We start from the raw sequence: 25,295 nt of genomic DNA, 5'->3' as shown, positions 1-25,295 counted from the left end.
CTCAGTATAATAAAGGCCATATATGACAAACCCACAGCCAACATCGTCCTCAATGGTGAAAAACTGAAACCATTTCCACTAAGATCAGGAACAAGACAAGGCTGCCCACTCTCACCACTCTTATTCAACTTAGTTTTGGAAGTTTTAGCCACAGCAATCAGAGAAGAAAAGGAAATAAAAGGAATCCAAATCAGAAAAGAAGAAGTAAAGCTGTCACTGTTTGCAGATGACATGATACTATATAGAGAGAATCCTAAAGATGCTACCAGAAAACTACTAGAGCTAATCAATGCATTTGGTAAAGTAGCAGGATACAAAATTAATGCACAGAAATCTCTGGCATTCCTGTACACTAATGATGAAAAATCTGAAAGTGAAATCAAGAAAACACTCCCATTTACCATTGCAACAAAAGGAATAAAATACCTAGGAATAAACCTACCTAAGGAGACAAAAGACCTGTATGCAGAAAATTATAAGACACTGATGAAAAAAATTAAAGATGATACAAATAGATGGAGAGATATACCATGCTCCTGGATTGGAAGAATCAATATTGTGAAAATGGCTTTACTACCCAAAGCAATCTACAGATTCAGTGCAATCCCTATCAAACTACCACTGGCATTCTTCACAGAACTAGAACAAAAAATTTCAAAATTTGTTTGTAAAAACAAAAGACCCCGAATAGCCAAAGCAATCTTGAGAACGAAAAATGGAGCTGGAGGAATCAGGCTCCCTGACATCAGACTATACTACAAAGCTACAATAATCAAGACAGTGTGGTACTGGCACAAAAACAGAAAGATAGATCAATGGAACAGGATAGAAAGCCCAGAGATAAACCCACACACATATGGTCAACTTATCTTTGATAAAGGAGGCACGAATGTACAGTGGAGAAAGGACAGCCTCTTCAATAAGTGGTGCTGGGAAAACTGGACAGGGACATGTAAAAGTATGAGATTAGATCATTCCCTGACACCATACACAAAAATAAGCTCAAAATGGATTAAAAAGCGAAAGAGAGGCATGGACATATATACACTACCAAACGTAAGGTAGATAGATAGTGGGAAGCAGCCGCAGAGCACAGGGAGATCAGCTTGGTGCTTTGTGACCGCCTGGAGGGGTGGGATGGGGAGGGTGGGAGGGAGGGAGATGCATGAGGGAAGGGATGTGGGAACAGATGTATATGTATGACTGATTCACTTTGTTATAAAGCAGAAACTAATAAAAAAATAGATTAAAGACCTAAATGTAAGGCCAGAAACTATTAAACTCTTAGAGGAAAACATAGGCAGAAAACTCTATGACATAATTCACAGCAAGATCCTTTGGGACCCACCTCCTACAGAAATGGAAATAAAAACAAAGATAAACAAATGGGACCTAATGAAACTTAAAAGCTTTTGCACAGCAAAGGAAACCATAAACAAGACCAAAAGACAACCCTCAGAATGGGAGAAAATATTTTCAAATGAAGCAAATGACAAAGGATTAATCTCCAAAATTTATAAGCAGCTCATGCAGCTCAATAGCAAAAAAACAAACAACCCAATCGAAAAATGGGCAGAAGACTCAAATAGGCATTTCTCCAAAGAAGATATACAGACTGCCAACAAACACATGAAAGAATGCTCAACATCATTAATCATTAGAGAAATGCAAATCAAAACTACAATGAGGCTCCTTTAACCCTGTCCTGTCTGAGCGAAGAACAGACGCCCTCCGGCGACCTACACGCAGAGGCGGGGCCAAATCCAAAGCTGAGACCCAGGAGCTGTGAGAACAAAGAAGAGAAAGGGAAACCTCTCCCAGCAGCCTCAGAAGCAGCGGATTAAAGCTCCACAATCAACTTCATGTACCCTGCATCTGTGGAATACATGAATAGACAACAAATCATCCCAAATTGAGGAGCCAGTAGTCAGTGCTGTGCCTCTGAGGTGGGAGAGCGAACTTCAGGACACTGGTCCACAAGAGACCTCCCAGCTCCACATAATATCAAACGGCGAAAATCTTCCAGAGATCTCCATCTCAACACCAGCACCCAGCTTCACTCAACGACCAGCAAGCTACAGTGCTGGACACCCTATGCCAAACAACTAGCAAGACAGGAACACAACACCACCCATTAGCAGAGAGGCTGCCTCAAATCATAAAAAGTCCGCAAACACCCCAAAACACACCACCAGACGTGGACCTGCCCACCAGAAAGACAAGATCCAGCCTCATCCACCAGAACACAGGCAGTAGTCCCCTCCACCAAGAAGCCTACACAACCCACTAAACCAACCTTAGCCACTGGGGACAGACACCAAAAACAACGGGAACTACGAACCTGCAGCCTGCAAAGAGGAGACCCCAAACACAGTAACATAAGCAAAATGAGAAGACAGAAAAACACACAGCAGGAGAAGGAGCAAGATAAAAACCCACCAGACCTAACAAATGAAGAGGTAATAGGCAGTCTATCTGAAAAAGAATTCAGAATAATGATGGTAAAGATGATCCAAAATCTTGGAAATAGAATAGACAAAATGCAAGAAACAGTTAACAAGGACCTAGAAGAACTAAAGACGAATCAAGCATCGATTAAAAACACAATAAATGAAATAAAAAATACTCTAGATGGGATCAATAGCAGAATAACTGAGGCAGAAGAACGGATAAGTGAGGTGGAAGATAAAATAGTGGAAATAACTGCTGCACAGCAAAATAAAGAAAAAAGAATGAAAAGAACAGAGGACAGTCTCAGAGACCTCTGGGACAACATTAAACGCACCAACATTCGAATTATAGGGGTTCCAGAAGAAGAAGAGAAAAAGAAAGGGACTGAGAAAATATTTGAAGAGATTATAGTTGAAAACTTCCCTAATATGGGAAAGGAAATAGTTAATCAAGTCCAGGAGGCACAGAGAGTCCCATACAGAATAAATCCAAGGAGAAATACACCAAGACACATATTAATCAAACTGTCAAAAATTAAACACAAAGAAATCATATTAAAAGCAGCAAGGCAAAAACAACAAATAACACACAAGGGAATCCCCATCAGGATAACAGCTGATCTCTCAGCAGAAACTCTACAAGCCAGAAGGGAGTGGCAGGACATACTTAAAGTGATGAAGGAGAAAAACCTGCAACCAAGATTACTCTACCCAGCAAGGATCTCATTCAGATTTGATGGAGAAATTAAAACGTTTACAGACAAGCAAAAGCTGAGAGAGTTCAGCACCACCAAACCAGCTTTACAACAAATGCTAAAGGAACTTCTCTAGGCAAGAAACACAACAGAAGGAAAAGAACTACAATAACGAACCCAAAACAATTAAGAAAATGGGAATAGGAACATACATATCAATAATTACCTTAAATGTAAATGGACTAAATGCTCCCACCAAAAGACACAGACTGGCTGAATGGATACAAAAACAAGACCCATATATATGCTGTCTACAAGAGACCCACTTCAGACCTAGAGATACATACAGACTGAAAGTAAGGGGATGGAAAAAGATATTCCATGCAAATGGAAACCAAAAGAAAGCTGGAGTAGCAATTCTCATATCAGACAAAATAGACTTTAAAATAAAGACTACTAGAAGAGACAAAGAAGGACACTACATAATGATCAAGGGATCAATCCAAGAAGAAGATATAACAATTGTAAATATTTATGCACCAAACATAGGAGCACCTCAATACATAAGGGAAATATTAACAGCCATAAAAGGAGAAATCGACAGTAACACAATCATAGTAGGGGACTTTAACACCCCACTTTCACCAATGGACAGGTCATCCAAAATGAAAATAAATAAGGAAACACAAGCTTTAAATGATACATTAAACAAGATGGACTTAATTGATATTTATAGGACATTCCATCCAAAAACAACAGAATACACATTTTTCTCAAGTGCTCATGGAACATTCTCCAGGATAGATCATATCTTGGGTCACAAATCAAGCCTTGGTAAATTTAAGAAAATTGAAATTGTATCAAGTATCTTTTCCGACCACAATGCTATGAGACTAGATATCAATTACAGGAAAAAAGCTGTAAAACATACAAACACATGGAAGCTAAACAATACACTACTTAATAACGAAGTGATCACTGAAGAAATCAAAGAGGAAATTAAAAAATACCTAGAAACAAATGACAATGGAGACACGACGACCCAAAACCTATGGGATGCAGCAAAAGCAGTTCTAAGAGGGAAGTTTATGGCAATACAATCACACCTTAAGAAACAGGAAATATCTCGAATAAACAACCTAACCTTGCACCTAAAGCAATTAGAGAAAGAAGAACAAAAACATCCCAAAGTTAGCAGAAGGAAAGAAATCATAAAAATCAGATCAGAAATAAATGAAAAAGAAATGAAGGAAACGATAGCAAAGATCAATAAAACTAAAAGCTGGTTCTTTGAGAAGATAAACAAAATTGATAAACCATTAGCCAGACTCATCAAGAAAAAAAGGGAGAAGACTCAAATCAATAGAATTAGAAATGAAAAAGGAGAAGTAACAACTGACACTGCAGAAATACAAAAGATCATGAGAGATTACTATAAGCAACTCTATGCCAATAAAATGGACAACCTGGAAGAAATGGACAAATTCTTAGAAATGCACAACCTGCCAAGACTGACTCAGGAAGAAATAGAAAATATGAATAGACCAATCACAAGCACTGAAATTGAAACTGTGATTAAAAATCTTCCAACAAACAAAAGCCCAGGACCAGATGGCTTCACAGGCGAATTCTATCAAGCATTTAGAGAAGAGCTAACACCTATCCTTCTCAAACTCTTCCAAAATATAGCAGAGGGAGGAACACTCCCAAACTCATTCTACGAGGCCACCATCACCTTGATACCAAAACCAGACAAGGATGTCACAAAGAAAGAAAACTACAGGCCAATATCACTGATGAACATAGATGCAAAAATCCTCAACAAAATACTAACAAACAGAATCCAACAGCACATTAAAAGGATCATACACCATGATCAAGTGGGGTTTATTCCAGGAATGCAAGGATTCTTCAATATACGCAAATCAATCAATGTGATACACCATATTAACAAGTTGAAGGAGAAAAACCATATGATCATCTCAATAGATGCAGAGAAAGCTTTTGACAAAATTCAACACCCATTTATGATAAAAACCCTGCAGAAAGTAGGCATAGAGGGAACTTTCCTCAACATAATAAAGGCCATATATGACAAACCCACAGCCAGCATCGTCCTCAATGGTGAAAAACTGAAACCATTTCCACTAAGATCAGGAACAAGACAAGGTTGCCCACTCTCACCACTCTTATTCAACATAGTTTTGGAAGTTTTAGCCACAGCAATCAGAGAAGAAAAGGAAATAAAAGGAATCCAAATGGGAAAAGAAGAAGTAAAGCTCTCACTGTTTGCAGATGACATGATACTATACATAGAGAATCCTAAAGATGCTACCAGAAAACTACTAGAGCTAATCAATGAATTTGGTAAAGTTGCAGGATACAAAATTAATGCACAGAAATCTCTGGCATTCCTATATACTAATGATGAAAAATCTGAAAGTGAAATCAAGGAAACACTCCCATTTACCATTGCAACAAAAAGAATAAAATATCTAGGAATAAACCTACCTAAGGAGACAAAAGACCTGTATGCAGAAAATTATAAGACACTGATGAAAGAAATTAAAGATGATACAAATAGATGGAGAGATGTACCATGTTCTTGGATTGGAAGAATCAACATTGTGAAAATGACTCTACTACCCAAAGCAATCTACAGATTCAATGCAATACCTATCAAACTACCAATGGCATTTTTCACAGAACTAGAACAAAAAATTTCACAATTTGTATGGAAACACAAAAGACCCCGAATAGCCAAAGCAATCTTGAGAACAAAAAATGGAGCTGGAGGAATCAGGCTCCCTGACTTCAGACTATACTACAAAGCTACAGTAATCAAGACAGTATGGTACTGGCACAAAAACAGAAAGATAGATCAATGGAACAGGATAGAAAGCCCAGAGATAAACCCACGGACATATGGTCACCTTATCTTTGATAAAGGAGGCAGGAATGTACAGTGGAGAAAGGACAGTCTCTTCAATAAGTGGTGCTGGGAAAACTGGACAGGGACATGTAAAAGTATGAGATTAGATCACTCCCTAACACCATACACAAAAATTAGCTCAAAATGGATTAAAGACCTAAATGTAAGGCCAGACACTATCAAACTCCTAGAGGAAAACATAGGCAGAACACTCTATGACATAAATCACAGCAAGATCCTTTCTGACCCATCTCCTAGAGAAATGGAAATAAAGACAAAAATAAACACATGGGACCTAATGAAACTTAAAAGCTTTTGCACAGCAAAGGAAACCATAAACAAGACCAAAAGACAACCCTCAGAATGGGAGAAAATATTTGCAAATGAAGCAACTGACAAAGGATTAATCTCCAAAATTTATAAGCAGCTCATGCAGCTCAATAGCAAAAAAACAAACAACCCAATCCAAAAATGGGCAGAAGACCTAAATAGACATTTCTCCACAGAAGATATACAGACAGCCAACAAACACATGAAAGGATGCTCAACATCTTTACTCATTAGAGAAATGCAAATCAAAACTACAATGAGATATCATCTCACACCAGTCAGAATGGCCATCATCAAAAAATCTAGAAACAATAAATGCTGGAGAGGGTGTGGAAAAAAGGGAACACTCTTGCACTGCTGGTGGGAATGTGAATTGGTACAGCCACTATGGAGAACAGTATGGAGGTTCCTTAAAAAACTACAAATAGATCTACCATATGACCCAGCAATCCCACTACTGGGCATATACCCTGAGAAAACCATAATTCAAAAAGAGACATGTACCAAAATGTTCATAGCAGCCCTATTTACAATAGCCCGGAGATGGAAACAACCTAAGTGTCCATCATCGGATGAATGGATAAAGAAGATGTGGCACATATATACAATGGAATATTACTCAGCCATAAAAAGAAATGAAATTGAGCTATTTGTAATGAGGTGGATGGACCTAGAGTCTGTCATACAGAGTGAAGTAAGTCAGAAAGAGAAAGACAAATACTGTATGCTGACACATATATATGGAATTTAAGAAAAAAATGTCATCAAGAACATAGGGGTAAGACAGGAATAAAGACACAGACCTACTAGAGCATGGACTTGAGGATATGGGGAGGGGGAAGGGTAAGCTGTGACAAAGTGAAAGAGCGGCATGGACATATGTACACTACCAAATGTAAGGTAGAGAGCTAGTGGGAAGCAGCCGCATAGCACAGGGAGATCAGCTCGGTTCTTTGTGACCGCCTGGAGGGGTGGGATAGGGAGGGTGGGAGGGAGACGCAAAAGGGAGGGGATATGGGAACATATGTATATGTATAACTGATTAAATTTGTAAAATAAAAAAAAATTAAAAAAAAAAAAAAAAACTACAATGAGATATCATCTCACACCAGTCAGAATGGCCATCATCAAGAAATCTAGAAACAATAAATGCTGGAGAGGGTGTGGAGAAAAGGGAACACTCTTGCACTGCTGGTGGGAATGTGAATTGATACATCTATTATGGAGAACAGTATGGAGGTTCCTTAAAAAACTAAAAATAGAACAACCATATGACCCAGCAATCCCACTAGTAGGCATATCCCCTGAGAAAACCATAATTCAAAAAGAGACATGTACCAAAATGTTCATTGCAGCTCTATTCACAATAGCCCGGAGCTGGAAACAACCTAAGTGTCCATCATCGGATGAATGGATAAAGAAGATGTGGCACATATATACAATGGAATATTACTCAGGCATAAAAAGAAATGAAACTGAGCTATTTATAATGAGGTGGATAGACCTAGAGTCTGTCATACAGAGTGAAGTAAGTCAGAAAGAGAAAGACAAATACCGTATGCTAACACATATATATCAAATTTAAGAAAAAAATGTCATGAAGAACCTAGGGGTAAAACGGGAATAAAGACACAGACCTACTTGAGAATGGACTTGAGGATATGGGGAGGGGGAAGGCTAAGCTGTGACAAAGCGAAAGAGAGGCATGGACATATATACACTACCAAACGTAAGGTAGATAGATAGTGGGAAGCAGCCGCTGAGCACAGGGAGATCAGCTCGGTGCTTTGTGACTGCCTGGAGGGGTGGGATGGGGAGGGTGGGAGGGAGGGAGATGCATGAGGGAAGGGATGTGGGAACAGATGTATATGTATGACTGATTCACTTTGTTATAAAGCAGAAACTAATAAAATAAATAAATAAATAAATAAATAAATAAAGACTTTAAAAATGGAAAAAAAAAAGAAATCTAGAAACAATAAATGCTGGAGAGGGTGTGGAGAAAAGGGAACACTCTTGCACTGCTGGTGGGAATGTGAATTGGTACAGCCACTATGGAGAACAGTATGGAGGTTCCTTAAAAAACTAAAAATAGAACTACCATATGACCCAGCAATCCCACTACTAGGCATATACCCTAAGAAAACCATAATTCAAAAAGAGACATGTACCAAAATGTTCATAGCAGCTCTATTCACAATAGCCCAGAGATGGAAACAACCTAAGTGTCCATCATCGGATGAATGGATAAAGAAGATGTGGCACATATATACAATGGAATATTATTCAGCCATAAAAAGACACGAAACTGAGCTATTTGTAATGAGGTGGATAGACCTAGAGTCTGTCATACAGAGTGAAGTAAGTCAGAAAGAGAAAGACAAATACCGTATGCTAACACATATATATCAAATTTAAGAAAAAAATGTCATGAAGAACCTAGGCTTAAAACAGGAATAAAGACACAGACCTACTTGAGAATGGACTTGAGGATATGGGGAGGGGGAAGGCTAAGCTGTGACAAAGCGAAAGAGAGGCATGGACATATATACATTACCAAACGTAAGGTAGATAGCTAGTGGGAAGCAGCCGCATAGCACAAGGAGATCAGCTCGGTGCTTTGTGACCGCCTGGAGGGGTGGGATGGGGAGGGTGGGAGGGAAGGAGACGCAGGAGGGAAGGGATGTGGGAACAGATGTATATGTATGACTGATTCACTTTGTTATAAAGCAGAAACTAATAAAAAAAATTATATTTAACCAAATGGAAAAGTGTAAGGAATGGATGAATTAGGATATGGGGGTTAACAGACATGTACTAACACATATGAAATACATGTCACAAAATAACTATGGAATACCAAGAGAGGTGTACTCAACACTCTCTAATAACCTACACGGGAAAGAATCCAAAGATGAATAGTTAGATACATAGGTATAATTAATCAGATTTTGTACACCTAAAACAAACAACATTTTTATCCAGTTTGCTCTGATAATTAATAAAAATTAAATTTAAATAACAAACAAGAAGTAAGGAGATATAAGCTCTTGGGGGTTTGCCCTGGCACATTCCACTCTAACTTGCAGCCTACTAACAGGATTTCCAGGAAGGCTCTGTTGCCCAAAAACCTCGAGTTGGAAATGTAGAAATGCTGCCACCTTGTGACCTTTTCCCGGAAGACCGGCCTTAAACCCACAGCTAACGGTCACTTAACATTCACAAGGACACAGGGCTGTAGAGGACACCTGCCCTCAAAAATTGTGCTGAGGTAGGGAATGGACAAAACAATTCAAAACCGGCAAAATTTTCAAGGACATAGTATGAAGAGGTAAGTTTTACTCACTCTTTCTCAAAAAAAGAAATATGGATAAAAGCTCAACATCAGGAATTATGAGACTCATGCAAATCGAACCTACAAAAAGTTTTCAACTCACGCAAGTCAACTACCATCAGCAAAAGGTCTACAAACAATAAATGCTGAAGGGGTTTTAGAGAACTGTGTACCCTCTAGCTGCTGGTGAGATGTACAGTGGTAACAGCCAATAATGAGAACAGAAAGGAGCTGCGTTTAAAAGTAAACATTGAGCCACCATTCCATCTAGCAGGGCCACCACTGAGCCTCTCACCTGAGAAGACCAGAGTCGAGAAGGCACAGGCTGCAACAGCTGCACTGCAGGAATTTTCCCAGTAGCCAAGACACGGAAGCAAGCAAAATATCCATTAACAGATGAATGGATAAAGAAGAAGTGGTCCATGTACACAATGGAACATTAGCCATGGAAAGCAATGAAACACTGCTCTTTGAGGCACCATAGAGGAGCCTAGAGATGATCACAGGGCATGCGGTAAGTCGGAAAGCAAAAGACACATACTATGATATCACTTATAGGCGTTATCTAACAACTGACACAAATGAACATACTTCCACAGAGAAAGATACTCACAGACTTAGAAAACATACTTTGCTTATCTAAAAGGAAAGGTGGGGGTAATGGATAAATTAAGATTAGGGTTGCCTTTCGTGTACAAATACCTATTAAATACATATATCAAAAAGACCAACTATAGAGCTAGGGAGTTCTACGGAACACTGCAATAATTTACATGGGAAGAGGATCTGTACATTAATATATATACATATATATGTAGACATTACTCAGATTGTGTATATGTACGACAACCAATATTCTAATCATTACCCCGATTAAAAAACTTAAAACAATGAACAAGAAATAATGTGACATAAACTTATGGGGGTTTTTTCCTGTCACATTCCATTCTAATGTACAACCTGGGAACATGACTTCTAAAAAGGCTCTGCTGCCTTTGTAACCAGATTTGGGGATGGAGAAATGCTGCCGTGTTGTGGCCGTTTCCCACAACAGCAGCTTTAAACCCAGTGCTAATGGTCACTAAATATTCACACTCATTGAAGGCCTGTAAATGATCCCTGCACTCCAAAAACATCCTGGGCTCGAAAATTGACCAAAAATTTCAAAAGAAGGCAACCTTCCAAGAAGACAATTTCAAGAGGTTTATTGTACTCACTGTTTTTTTCTGTTTTCTGTTTAAGAGAAATAAAACAAGGTGTGGCGAAATGCTGAACATTAGGAATTACTAAAGACATGCAAATCCAAATTACAAAAGCCTATCAGCTCACACGAGTCACAATGGCCATCAGCAAAAATTCTGCAAACAATAAATGCTGAAGGGGTTGTGGAGAAATGCGTACCCTCGGTTCAAAGTGGGACATGGTAAGAGCCAGTAATGAGACCACAAAGGATATTCCTTGAAAAGGTAAATATTGAGCTACCATTCAATCAAGACTACCCACTGGCGGGCCTATCGCCTGAGAGGATGAGAATCAAAAAGACACGGGTTGGCAATCCTGCACTCCGGCAATATTTACCATAGCCAACACTTGGAAGCAACGAAAATGTCCATCAACAGAGGAATGCACAAAGAATAAGTGGTCCATGTACACAATGGAATATGACTCCAATAAAAAATATAAATTCATTTTAAAAAACAAACATAAGTAAGGAGACATCAGCATTTGGGGGTTTATCCGGGCACATTCCTCTCTAATTTATAACGGAGGAAAACCACTGGCAGGAAGATTTGTTTCCCTAGTTACCAGAGTGGGAAAAGCAGAAATGCTGCTGCCCTCTGCCCATTACCTGCAACAGCAGCTTTAAAACCTGTGCTAAGGGTCACCTCACATGCACAACTACTGTTGAGCTGTACATGAAACCTGCCCTCAAAATGTCTTGAGGGAGGTAATGGCCAAAATATATCAAAATGTGGCACATACTTCAAGAAACAATTTGAAGAAGTAAGCTGTACTCTCAATTTTAAGGGAAAAAAGGACATGCCTGAAAGCTCAATTTCAAGGGATTATAAGACGCATGCAAATAAACCCACAAACAGGTACCAGCTCACACCAGTCAGAATAAACCTCAGCAAAAAACTACAAGCAATAAATGCTGAAGGGTTTGTGGACAAGTGCATAGCCTCAACTTTAAGTGGGACGTGACCTGGTAACAGCCACTAAAGAGAGCAGAATGGAGGTGCCCTTACATTGTAAACATTTTGCTACCATATGATCCAGCAGGCCCACTCTTGGGCCTATAACCTAAGAAGACAGAATTGGAAAGACACAGGCAGGCAAATCTGCATTGCAGCCGTATTACAATAGCCAAGACATGGAAGCAACCAAAAAGTCCATCAACAGATGAGTGGACAAAGAAGAACTGGTACATGTACAGATGGAATATTAGCCAAGGAAAGAAAGGACACAATGCCATTTGGAGCACCATAGATGAGTCTAGAGTTGATCACACAACTTGTAGTAAGTCAGAAAGCGAAAGACACATATCCTATGATATCACTTATAGGTGTTACCTAAAAATTGATACCAGTGAAGATATTTCCACAGAGAAAGGCAATTACAGATTCATTAAACAAACTTATATTTCACTAATGGAAAGGTGTGAGGATTGGATACATTAGGTTACTGGGGTTAACAGAGATATACAAACACAGGTGAAGTGTATAATCAAGACCTACGGAATACCAAGAGGAGACTACTCAACATTCTGTCATAACCTACATGGGAAAAGGATCCAAAGAAGAATAGATATATGTATATGTGTAAAAGAATGACATCTTGCACACCTAGAACAAGCAAAACATTGCAATCAAACTTGTTGTTATAAAAAAATAAATTCAGTTAAAAAAACGAACAAGTAGTGAGACATAAACTTAAGGGGCTCTTTCCTGGCACATTCCATTCTAATTTACAACCTAGAACACAACTTCCATTGAGGCTCTGTTACCCTAGTAACCAGATTCGGTAAAGAAGAACTGCTGCCACCTTGTGGCCGTTTCACACAACAGCAGCTCTAAACCCAGCGCTAACGTTTACTTGCTATTCAAAATAATTGCAGGCCTGTAAATGACACGTGCCCTCAAAACAAATCCTTGGGTCGTACATGAAGCAAAAAACTCAAAAGACGTGCATATTTCAAAACGACACTTTCAAGAGGCATATTTTATGCACATTTTGTCTTCTCTTTCTTGTTGTTTGTTTCTTTTTTTTCTTAAAAATGGGCATGGAAAAAGGCTCAACATCAGGAATTAATAAACCATGAAAATCCAGTCTACACAAAGGTTCACCTCACAGCCGTCAGAATGATCATCACCAAAAAAGTCTACAAAGAATAAATGCTGAAGCGGTTTTAGAGAACTCCGTACCCATTAGCTGCTGGTGGGATGTAACCTGGTAACAGCCAGTAGTGAGAACAGAACGGAGGTGAGTTTAAAGGTAAAAATTGAGCTACCATATTATCTGATAGGCCCTTTCATACACCTATCACCTGAGTAGACTAGAATCACAAAGACACAGGCTGGCAATCCTGCACTGCAGCATCATTTAACATAGCCAAGACGTGGAAGAAACCAAAATGTTCATCAACAGAAAAATGCACAACGAATAAGTGGTCCATGTACAGAAGGAATATTAGCCATGGAAAAGAATGAAACAGTGTCGTTTACACCACCATAGAAGGACCTACAGATAAACACCCAATTTGAAATAAGGAAGAAATGAAAGAATAGATAATCTATGATATAAATTATAGGTGTTACCTAAAACTTGATACCCATGAAATTATTTCCAAGAGGAGGACACACATGGATTAAGAAAACAAAATTATGTTTAACCAAATGGAAAAGTGTAAGGAATGGATGAATTAGGATATGGGGGTTAACAGACATGTACTTACACATATGAAATATATGTCACAAAATAACTATGGAATACCAAGAGAGGTGTACTCAACACTCTCTAATAATCTACACAGGAAAGGATCCAAAGATGAATAGTTAGATACATAGGTATAGTGAATCAGATTTTGTACACCTAAAACAAACAACATTTTTATCCAGTTTGCTCTGATAATTAATAAAGATTAAATTTAAATAACAAACAAGAAGTAAGGAGATATAAGCTCTTGGGGGTTTGCCCTGGCACATTCCACTCTAACTTGCAGCCTACTAACAGGATTTCCAGGAAGGCTCTGTTGTCCAAAAACCTCGAGTTGGAAATATAGAAATGCTGCTGCCTTGTGGCCGTTTCCTGCAAGAGCGGCTTTAATCCCACAGTTAATGGTCACTTAACATTCACAAGGACACAGGGCTGTAAAAGACACATGCACTCAAAAATTGTGCTGAGGTAGGGAATGGACAAAAAAATTCAAAACTGGCAAAATTTTCAAGGAGACAGTATAAAGAGGCAAGTTGTACTCACTCTTTTTCAAAAAAAAAGGAAAATGGATAAAAGCTCAACATTAGCAATTATGAGAGTCATGCAAATAGAACCTACAAAAAGGTTTCAATTCACATCAGTCGAATTACCATCAGCAAAATGTCTACAAACAATAAATGCTGAAGGGGTTTTAGAGAACTGTGTACCTCTAGCTGCTGGTGACATGTAAAGCAGTAAGATCCTGTAATGAAAACAGAAAGGAGCTGCGTTTAAAAGTAAAATTTGAGATGCCATTTGATCCAGCACGCCCACCACTGGGCCTATCACCTAAGAACCGAATCGAGAAGACACATGCTGACAAAGCTGTACTGAAGCAATATTCAAATTAGCCAAGACATGGAAGCAGTGAAAATGTCAATCAACAGATGAATGGACAAAGAACATATGGTACATGTACCTAATGGAAGATTAGCTTTTGAAAAAAATTAACAATGCCGTTTTCATGACTACAGGTGACCCTAGAAATAATCATATTACGTTAAGTCAGAAGTGTATGATATATATCCTATGATATAATTTTTATATATTATCTTAAGATTCCTACCAATGAACGTATTTCCAAAGGAAAAGACACTCAGAGATGTATAAAGCAAACTAATGGTTAACCAAAATGAAAGGTGAGAGGATGGATAAATTAGGATTATGGTGTTAACATACATACACTAATGTATGTTATATGTATATAATCTTATAATATATAAAATATATAAGTTATATAATCGCTAATACATACAAATTATATAATCTCCAAACACCTACCAAACACCAAGGGAGGTCTACTTAACACTGTAATAATGTACATGGTAACAGGATCCAAAGATGAACAGATATATGTATGAAAAACTGATCAGAATCTGTACATCCAGAGAATCACAACACTCTAATAAAATTTACTCGGATAGGGGCTTCCCTGGTGGCGCAGTGGTTGAGAATCTGCCTGCCAATGTAGGGGACACTGGTCTGAGCCCTGGTCTGGGAGGATACCACATGCCATGGAGCAACTAGGCCCGTGAGCCACAACTACTGAGCCTGCGTGTCTGGAGCATGTGCTGCGCAACAAGAGAGGCTGCGATAGTGAGAAGCCCACGCACCGCGATGAAGAGTGGCCCCTGCTTGCCGCAACTAGAGAAAGCCCTCGCACAGAAACGAAGACCCAACACAGCCAAAAATAAATAAATAAATATTAAAGGCAAAGAAGATAGGGGAAATTGTAAATAGAGTAAGGATCTAGTTTTAAAAAATTTTTTACTCTGATAAAAAACATAAAATAAATTCAAAAAACAAACATAAGTAGGAGACATAAGCTTTTCAGAGTTTGTCCTGGAACATTCCACTACAATTTGCAACCTAGGAACACAACTTCCAGGAAGGCTCTCCTGCCCTTGTAACCAAAGCTAGGAATGTAGAAATCTGCCACTTTGTGGCCAATTCCTGCAACAACAGCTTTAATCCCAGTGCTATTGGTCACTTAATATTCACAAGGACTGCAGGGCTTTAAATGACACCTGCCCTCAAAAATTATCCTGCGGTCAGAAATGGACATTAATATGCAAAACAGTAGAAAATCTGGAGGAGACAATTTCAAGAGGTATATTTCCTCACAGTGTTTTTTTTTAAAGGACATGAAAAAATGTTCAACATCAAGAATTATTAGGAACATGCAAATTTAAACTATAAAAAGGTATTACCTCACAATAGTCTGAATGGCCATCAGAGAAAAATGTCTGCAAACAATAAATGCTGAATGGGTTTCCGAGAATGGATACACTCCTATGCTGTTGCTGGGATGTAAACTGGTAACAGCCACTAATCAGAACAGAATGAAGGTGCCTTTAAAAGGTAACAGTTGAGCTACTATGTGATCCTGCCAAACCACTAATGGGCCTGTAACCCGAGAACACCAGAATTCAGAAAGACACAGGTACCCAAAAGTGCTCTTCAGCGATACTTAAAATAGCCAGACATGGATGCAAGCAAAATGTCCAAGTACACATGAATGGACAAAGAAGTGGTACATGTACACAATTGAATATTAGCCATGGAAAAGATGAAACAATGCCTTTTGCAGCACCACTGATGAACCTAGGGGTAATCATACTACGTAAAGTAAGTCACAAAAAGAAAGACAAATATCCAATGATATCATTTACTAGTGTTATCTAAAAATTGATATCCATGAACATATTTCCACTGAGAAAGACCCATACAGACTTTGAAAAAGGTGAAAGGAATGGAAAAATTAGGATGTTGGGGTTAACATGCATTTAATAATTCATATAAAATATATAATCAAGAAGGACCTACTGGATGCCAAGAGAGGTCTACTCAACTCTCTCTAATGACCTACATGGGAAAGAATCTAAACCTGATTAGATATATGTATATATGTATATGTATGAATGAACCAGGTTCTGTACACCTAGAACAAACATAACATTGTAATCAAATTTACTCTGATAAGAAATAAAAATTAAATTAAACAAGAAGTAATGTGACACAAGATTTTGGGTATTTGTCCTGGCACTTTACACTCCAATTTACAACCTAGGAAGAGGAATTCCACTAAGACTCTGTTTTCCCTAGCAATCAAGTTGAGTATGAATAAATTCCGCTGCCTTGTTGCCCTTTCCTGCAACTTCAACTTTAAAAACAATGCTCAAAAAAAAAAAACAATGCTTATGGGTACTTAATATTCACAAGGACCGTTGGGCTGTAAATGACACCCACAATCAGGAAATGTCCAGTGGTAGGTAATCAAAATAAATTCCAAAGGAACAGACCTCAAGATCCTATTTCAATAGGTAAATTTTACACTGTTTAAAAGAAAAGCACTTGAAAAGATGCTCTAATTCCTGTATTATTAGCGTCATGGAAATCAAAACTACAATGAGGGATCACTTCACATGAGTAAGAATAGCGATCATCGAAAAGTCTACAAACAGTAAATGCTTAAGAGGTTGTAGAAAAAAGGGAACCCTCCTATGCTGCTGTTGGGATCTAACGTGGTAACAGCCACTATAAATAACAGTATGGAGGTGGCTTTACAAGGTAAAATTAGAGGTACCATATGATCCAGCAGTCCCACTCCCAGGCGTATAACAGGAGAAAACCAGAATTGGAAAACACACATGCACCCATATGTGTACTGCAGCACAATTTACAATGTCTAAGACATGGAAGCAACCAAAATATCCATCAGCAGACGGATGGATAAAGAAGTGGTACATGTTCACAGTGAAATATTACTCAGAAATGAAAAAGAATGAAGGAATGCCATTTTGCAGCATCATGGATAGAATTAGATAATCATACTAAGTGAAGTAAGTCAGAAAGAGAAAGTCAAATATCAGGTGATACTACTTATAGCTGAAATTTCAAAATTGATACCAATGAACTAATTTACAAGAGAGAAACAGGGACTATCCAGGTGGTCCAATGGTTAAGAATCCGAGATTCCACTTCAGAGGGCATGGGTTCGATCCCTGGTGTTGGGAGAACTAATATCACGTGTGCCTCACAGTACAGCCAAACAAATAAAATAAAAGAGAGAGAAACAGACTCACAGACTTAGAAAACAAACTTATGGTTACCCAGTGAGAAAGGTGGGAAGAAGGAATAAATCAGGAGGCTGGGAAAAATATTTACACACTAATACATATAAAATAGATTATCAACAAGGACCTACTGTATAACAAAGGGAAGTCTACTCAACACTCTCTAATAACCTATATGGGAAAATAATCTGAAGATGAACAGACATATGAATATACATAACTGAACAAGATTCTCTATGCCTACCACAAACAGAATATTTTAAATCAACTTTATTCCAATAAAAAAGAAAAATTAAATTAAAACAAAAATAAGAAGTAACAAAACAGAAGATTTGGGGTGTTTGTTCTGCCACAGCCCACACTAATTTACAATCCAGGAGCCCGTCTTCCACAGTGGGTCTGGTTACCCAAGTAACCAGAGAGGGGCATGAAGGAAATCCTACCACCTGTGCCCATTTTCACAACAGCAACTTTAAAACATGTGCTTATGGGCACTTCATAGTCACAAGGACTGCCAGGGTGTAAATGACACCTGCCCTTAACAAATGTCCTGTGGTAGTTACCGAACAAAAATTCAAAATTGTCAGACTTTCAAAAAGCCTATGTCAACTGTAACTTTTTCTCACAGTGTTTAAAAAAAACACATGCAAAGATGCTCAAAATCTCGAATTATTAGATACATGCAAATCAAAACTACAACAAGGTATCACCTCGCACCGTCAGAATGGCCATCATCAAAAAGTTTACAAACCATAAATGCTGGAGAGGACATGGAGAAAAGGGAACCCTCCTATGCTGTTGGTGAGATGTAAGCTGGTAAGAGCTACTATAAAGCAGACTATGGAGATGTAAAAATAGAGCTACCATATCATCCAGCAGTCCTACTTCTGGGCGTACATCTTCAGAAAGCCAGAATTCAAAAAGACAAATGCACCCAAACCCAAACATGCGTTGCAGCACTATTTACAATAGCCAAGACATGGAGACAACCAAAATGTCCATCAACAGATGAATGGATAATGAAGAAGTGGTACATGTACACAATCAAATATTACTGAGAAATGAAAAAGGATGATCATCTCTAGGTCCATTCCTGTTGCTGCAAATTGCATTATTTCATTCTAAGTGAAGTAATTCAGATAGAAAAAGAAAAATATCATATGATATCACTTATAGTGGAGTCTAAAAAATGATAGAAATGAACAAATTTATAAAACAGAAACAAACCAACAGACTTCAGATATCCTTCAGTGAGAAAAAATTTTTAATCTGTTACAAATCATTAAATGTCAACCTGAAAAATGTAAGCAATAAATAACATTGTAAAGGTATTAATTCTCCCCAAATTAACCTATACCAGACATTAGCAAACTAAACCTGGAGATCACATCCAGCCTATCACCTTCTTTTATAAATTAAATTTAATGAATGACCCACAAGAAAACCCATAATGAGACATCAGGTCACACCTCTCAACGTGGCTATTATTCCAAAGTCTACAAATATGAAATGTTGTTCATGACATGGAGAAGGGAACCCTAGTACACTGTTGGTGGGATTGTAAATTGGTACACCCACTATGAAAAGAATATGGAGGTCCTGAGAAAAGCTACAAGTAGAACTATCATATTAGCCAACAATTCCACTGCTTGGTATATGTCCAAAGAAAATGAAGACACCAATTTGACAAGATACATGCATCCCAGTGTTCATAGTAGCATTATTTATAATTGCCAACATATGGAAGCAAACTAAATGTCCATCAACAGATAAGTGGATAAAGAAGATGTGGTATGTATACACAATAGACTATTACTCAGCCATTAAAAAGGATCAAATTCTGCCATTTGTAACAACATGGATAGGCCTAGAATATTTATACCTACTTAAATAAGTTAGAGAAAGACAAATACTCTATGTTCTCACTTCTCTGTAGAATCTCAAAATGCAAGAAAGGAATGTATATAACAAAACAGAAATAGACTCACAGAGAACAAATTAGTGGTTACTGGTGGGGTGAGTGAAGGGGGGAGGGAAAGACAGTAGTTTGTTTCTCTAAATCCAATACCCCTCTGTATGAAATAAACAAACAAGTATATATAGTACAACACAGGGAAATATAGCCATTATTTTGTAATCACTTTAGTGGAGCATGATCTATAAAAATATTCAATCCATATGTTGTACCCCTGAGACTAATGTAATATTGTAAATCAACTATACTTCAATTTAAATAATCCATAGGGTGGCTGAATGGATTAAAGAAAGTTCAATTATACTGTGTACAAGAGATTCATATTAACTTCTAATCCATATATAGCATAAAATTGAATGATTGGAAAAAAAATACTCCATGAAAATGGTACTTGCCTAACTAGTTTATTATGAGGTAAAAAAGACTTGAAGTCAAACCTCTCAAAGGAAAGTAGGTTATCATACAATGATAAATGGATTAATTCATCAAGAAATCATGACAATTATAAATATGTATGTATCCAGCTTTGGAGCCTCTCAACATATAAAGAATATATTAACCCACGTAAAGGGGAACATGTGCAGAAATAAAATAATGGTAAGAAACATTGATATCCAACTTTCAACACTGTATAGATCATCCAGACAGAATATCAATCAGGAAACACTGAACTTGAACACACACTTGATATCAAATGAACCTAAAATACATCTACAGTATATTCCACTCAACAGCAGCAAACTTTCCATTGTTCTTAAGTACACATAGAACATTGCCTAGGGTAGATCCTATGTTAAGCCACAAAACAAGTCTTCAAAAATCCAAGAATATTGAAATCATATCAAGGATCATTTCCAACCACAATGGTATGAAACTGACATTCAATATTAAAAAGAATAATTGAAAATTCAAGAACACTTAGAAATTGAACAATAAGCTCCTGAATAGCCAATGCATACATGAATAAATCAAAAGGGAAATTTAAAAGAAATCTTAAAGCAAACAAAATTGGAAACACAAAGTACCTAAATTTATGGAATACAGGAACAAGACTGCAATTCAAAGAGTTATGTTTACAGTAATAAATGCATATATTTTCAAAGAATTCTTGAGAGGGGATCAAGATGATAGTGTAGGAAGATACTGAGCTCCCCTCCTGCCATGGACACACCCAAATTACAACAACTTACACGGAAATTATCTCTGAAGACTAGCAGGGAACATTTTCCACAACTAAAGATATAAGGAAGGAGAAACCACAAGGCAGGTAGGAGGACTGGAAACACAATCTAATTGGAACCCATATGTGGAGCACAGTGACCCACAGCTGGAAGATATCACAATTGCATAGGTCCTCCACATGGAGGGAAGGGTCTGAGCCTGGCATCAGGCTTCTCAGCCCAGGGTTCCTGCACTGGAAGAAAAGAACACAGCAGGTCTGGCTTTGAAAACCTGAAGGGCTTATTTTCAGGAAAGCTAGAGGCTAAAGAAAACTGAGACTTTGCTCTCATAGGGCACACACAAATCTCACATGTTCTCAGTCCCTGTGCAGAGCCAATAGTGTGAAAGACACAGGTGTCGGACCCACTTGCTAATCTTGGAGAGCTTCTTGGAAAGACAAGAGGCAGCTGGGACTCCCACTAGGAACTGAGACATTGGCAAGCAACATTTTAGAGTCTTCCATGGAACTGATTAGAATCAGGGGCCTGCCCCATTTACCACCATACCCATAGCACTCCTGCACCAGAAGGCCTTGCAACCAGACACACTGGGGGCCTACCCTGTCTGCCTGTGCACCTGGAGCACCACACAGCCACCCATAATGGAGGGCTGCCTTGGTTATCAGCACATCCACAGCAATCACATACTGCAGGGGCTCACATCCATTTAGGCCAGGGTCCAACACAGCCTACCAGCTTGTCTACAGCAGTCGGCCCTGCCATAAGAGAAAGGTGTGCGCAGCCCACACAGGGGACACCCCTGGAGCATGTGGCTCTGCTGGCCAGAGGACAATGTGCTGCTGGGCCCTATCAGTCATCTCCTATATAAGGCCACTTCTCTGAGACCCAGGAATGTAACAACCTGAACCTAATGAATAGAAATTCACAGAGAGTTAGGAAACATAAGGAAATTGAGGAATATGTTACAAATGAAGTAACAAGACATGGCATCAGAAAAAGAACTGAATAAAACAGGGATAAACATTCTACCTGATAAAAAAAGTGTTCACAGTAGTGATTATAAAGATGCTCACCCAAGTCAGGAGAAGAATAGATGGACACAGTGAGAATTTCAACAAAGAGTAATAAGATGTCAAAAAGAACCAAACAGTGAACAACACAATAAAAGAGCTTAAAACATACACACACACACACACACGAGAGAGAGAGAAGCCACATTATATTATATGATACAGAAGAACAGATCAGTGAAATGGAAAACAGAGTAGTGAAAATCACCCAAACTGAATAGCACAAAGAAAAAACAATTAGGACTATAGGTAAAGGGACCTCTGAGACAACATCAAGAATATTAACATGAGCATTACAGGGGTCCCAGAACAAGGAGAAGAGAGAAATGGGCAGAGAACTTATTAGAGGATATAGTAACTGATAACTTTCCTAACCTGGGGAAGGAAACACGCATCCAGGTCCAGGAAACACAGAGTCTCAAAGAAGATGAAGACAAACAGGTCCACAACAAGACATATTATAAAGCCCCCCAAATTTAAAAATTTAAAGAGGGATCACAGAAGTAGTGAAATAAAAGGGTCTAGTTATGTTCAAGTTACTCCCATAAGACTGTGAGACGACTTCTCAGCAGAATTTGCAGACTACGAAGGAATGATAAGATATATTCAATGGGCTTAAAAGAAAAAGTCTACAACAGGAATACTCTACCAGCAAGATTATGATTCAGAATTGAAGGAGAGGGCTTACCTGATGGCACAGTGGTTGATAATCTTCCTGCCAATGCAGGAGACAGGGGTTTGAGCCCTGACCAGGAAGATCCCACATGCCACAGAGCAACTAAGACTGTGTGCCACAACTACTGAGCCTGTTCTCTAGAGCCCATGAGCCACAACTACTGAAGCCTGAGCACCTAGAACCCATGTTCCACAACAAGAAGAGCCACTGCAATGAGAAGTCCGTGAACCACAACGAAGAGTAGCCTCCACTTGCCACAACTAGAGAAAAGACCACGCACGGCAATGAAGACCTAACACAGCCAAAAATAAATAAATAAAGAAATTTATGGGAAAAAAAGAATTGAAGGAGAGATCAAGAGTTTCCCAGACTAGCAAAAGCTAAAAGAGTTCATCACTAATAACCAGCCTTATACGCAATGTTGAAGGATTTTACTTAAGCTTAAAAAACTCTCACTAATTATTGATAGAAACAAGAAAACAAACAAAAGTAAAAATCTCACTGCAAAAATTATACATAGAGTAAGGGTAGTAGATCAAACATTTATTAAGCTTCTGTAAAGAATAAAAGACAATAGTAGTATGTTTTTTTAAAAAAGGAGGGCCCAAATAAATCAGAAATGAAAGTGATGATGTTACAACAGACACCACAGAAATACCAAGTATCCTAAGATACACACAGGGTAACTCAAGGCTCAGACTGGACAGAGCCCACTCTCCATTCCACTGTACATGAGTTACAGGAGCCTCAGAAACTGAGGAGGGGGTCCCTGAGGGGAGGCACAAGATAGAAGATGTTAGGCATTAACCTGACTGTATTTATGTTAAACGTGCCTGAACTACATACACATGAGATGGTTTTGCCCTGTATGTACATCGGCACCTTTAGTCTGAACTGCAGATCTTTGACTTCACCACCTCCACTGACAGCATTAGCTTCAACTGCTGTGGACCGTCTCCTATAGGATTTCCAGAACCACAAATCATCGAAGCTTCACAGGACCCAGAGTCTGTGAGACTCCCCTCAGAGTCTCAGAGTCTCAACTCCACTCAGAGACATAGAGTCACAAGAGACTCCACTCTTGGAGGGCACACAACAGTAGTGTGCACATCAGGACCCAAGGGAAGGAGCAGTGACCCCATAGGAGACTGAGCAGACCTACCTGCTAGTTTTCAAGGGTGTCCTGCAGAGGCGGGGGGAGACTGTGGCTCACTGTGGGGACAAGGACACTGGCAGCAGAAGTTCTGGGAAGTCCTCCTTGGCATGAGCCCTCCCAGAGTCCGCCATTAGCCCCACCAAAGAGCCAGGGAGGCTCCAGTGCTGGGTTGCCTCAGGCCAAACAACTAACAGAGAGGGAACTCAGCCCCATGCATCAGCAGACAAGTGGATTAAAGTTTTATTGAGCTCTGCCTACCAGAGTAACACCCAGCTCTACCCACCACCAGTCCCTCCCATCAGGAAGGTTGCACAAGCCTCTAAGATAGACTCATCCACCAGAAGGCAGACAGCAGAAGCAAGAAGAACTACAATTCTGCAGCCTATGGAAGGAAAACCACATTCACAGAAAGATGGACAAAATGAAAAGGCAGAGGAATTTGTACCAGATGAAGGAACAAGATAAAACCCCAGAAAAATAACTAAATGAGGTAGAGATAGGCAACCTTCCAGAAAAAGAATTCAGAATAATGCTAGTGAAGATGATCCAAGACCTTGGAAAAAGAACAGAGGCAAAGATCAAGAAGATGCAAGAAATGCTTAACAAACACCTAGAAGAATTAAAGAACAAACAAACAGAGATGAACAATACAATAACTGAAATGAAAAATACACTAGAAGGAATCAATACCAGAATAACTGAGGCAGAAGAATGGATAAGTGACCTGGAAGACAGAAAGGTGAAATTCACTGCTGCAGAACAGAATAAACAAAAAAGAATGAAAAGAAATGGAGACAGCCTAAGAGACCTCTGGGTTAACATTAAACGCAAAAACATTCGCATTATATGGGTCGCAGAAGGAGAAGAGAGAGAGAAAGGACCTGAGAAAATATTTGAAGAGATTATAGTCGAAAACTTCCTTAGCATGGGAAAGGAAATAGCCACTCAAGTCCAGGAAGCACAGAGAGTCCCAGGCAGGGTAAACCCAAGCAGAAAAATGCCAACACACATAGTAATCAAATTGACAAAAATTACAGGCAAAGAAAAATTATTGAAAGCAACAAGGGAAAAATGACAAATAATATAAAAGGGAACTCCCATAAGGTTAACAGCTGATTTCTCAGCAGAAACACTACAAACAAGAAGGGAGTGGTATGATATATTGAAAGTGATGAAACGGAAGAACCTACAACCAAGAGAACTCTACCCAGCAAGGATCTCATTCAGATTTGATGGAGAAATCAAAAGCTTTATAGACAAGCAAAAGGTAAAAGAACTCAGCACCACCAAAACAGCTCTACAACAAATGCTAAAGGAAGCTCTCTAAGTAGGAAACAAAAGAGAAGAAAAAGTTCTACAAAAACAAACCCATAACAATTAAGAAAATAGTAATAGGAACATACATATCAATATTTACATTAAATGTGAATGGATTAAATGCTCCA

The sequence above is a fragment of the Mesoplodon densirostris genome, chromosome 5 (assembly GCF_025265405.1).
Source record: "Mesoplodon densirostris isolate mMesDen1 chromosome 5, mMesDen1 primary haplotype, whole genome shotgun sequence".
Taxonomy (NCBI): Eukaryota; Metazoa; Chordata; class Mammalia; order Artiodactyla; family Ziphiidae; genus Mesoplodon; species Mesoplodon densirostris.
The sequence above is the reverse complement of the archived record's forward strand: the minus strand, read 5'-3'. Positions refer to the sequence as shown.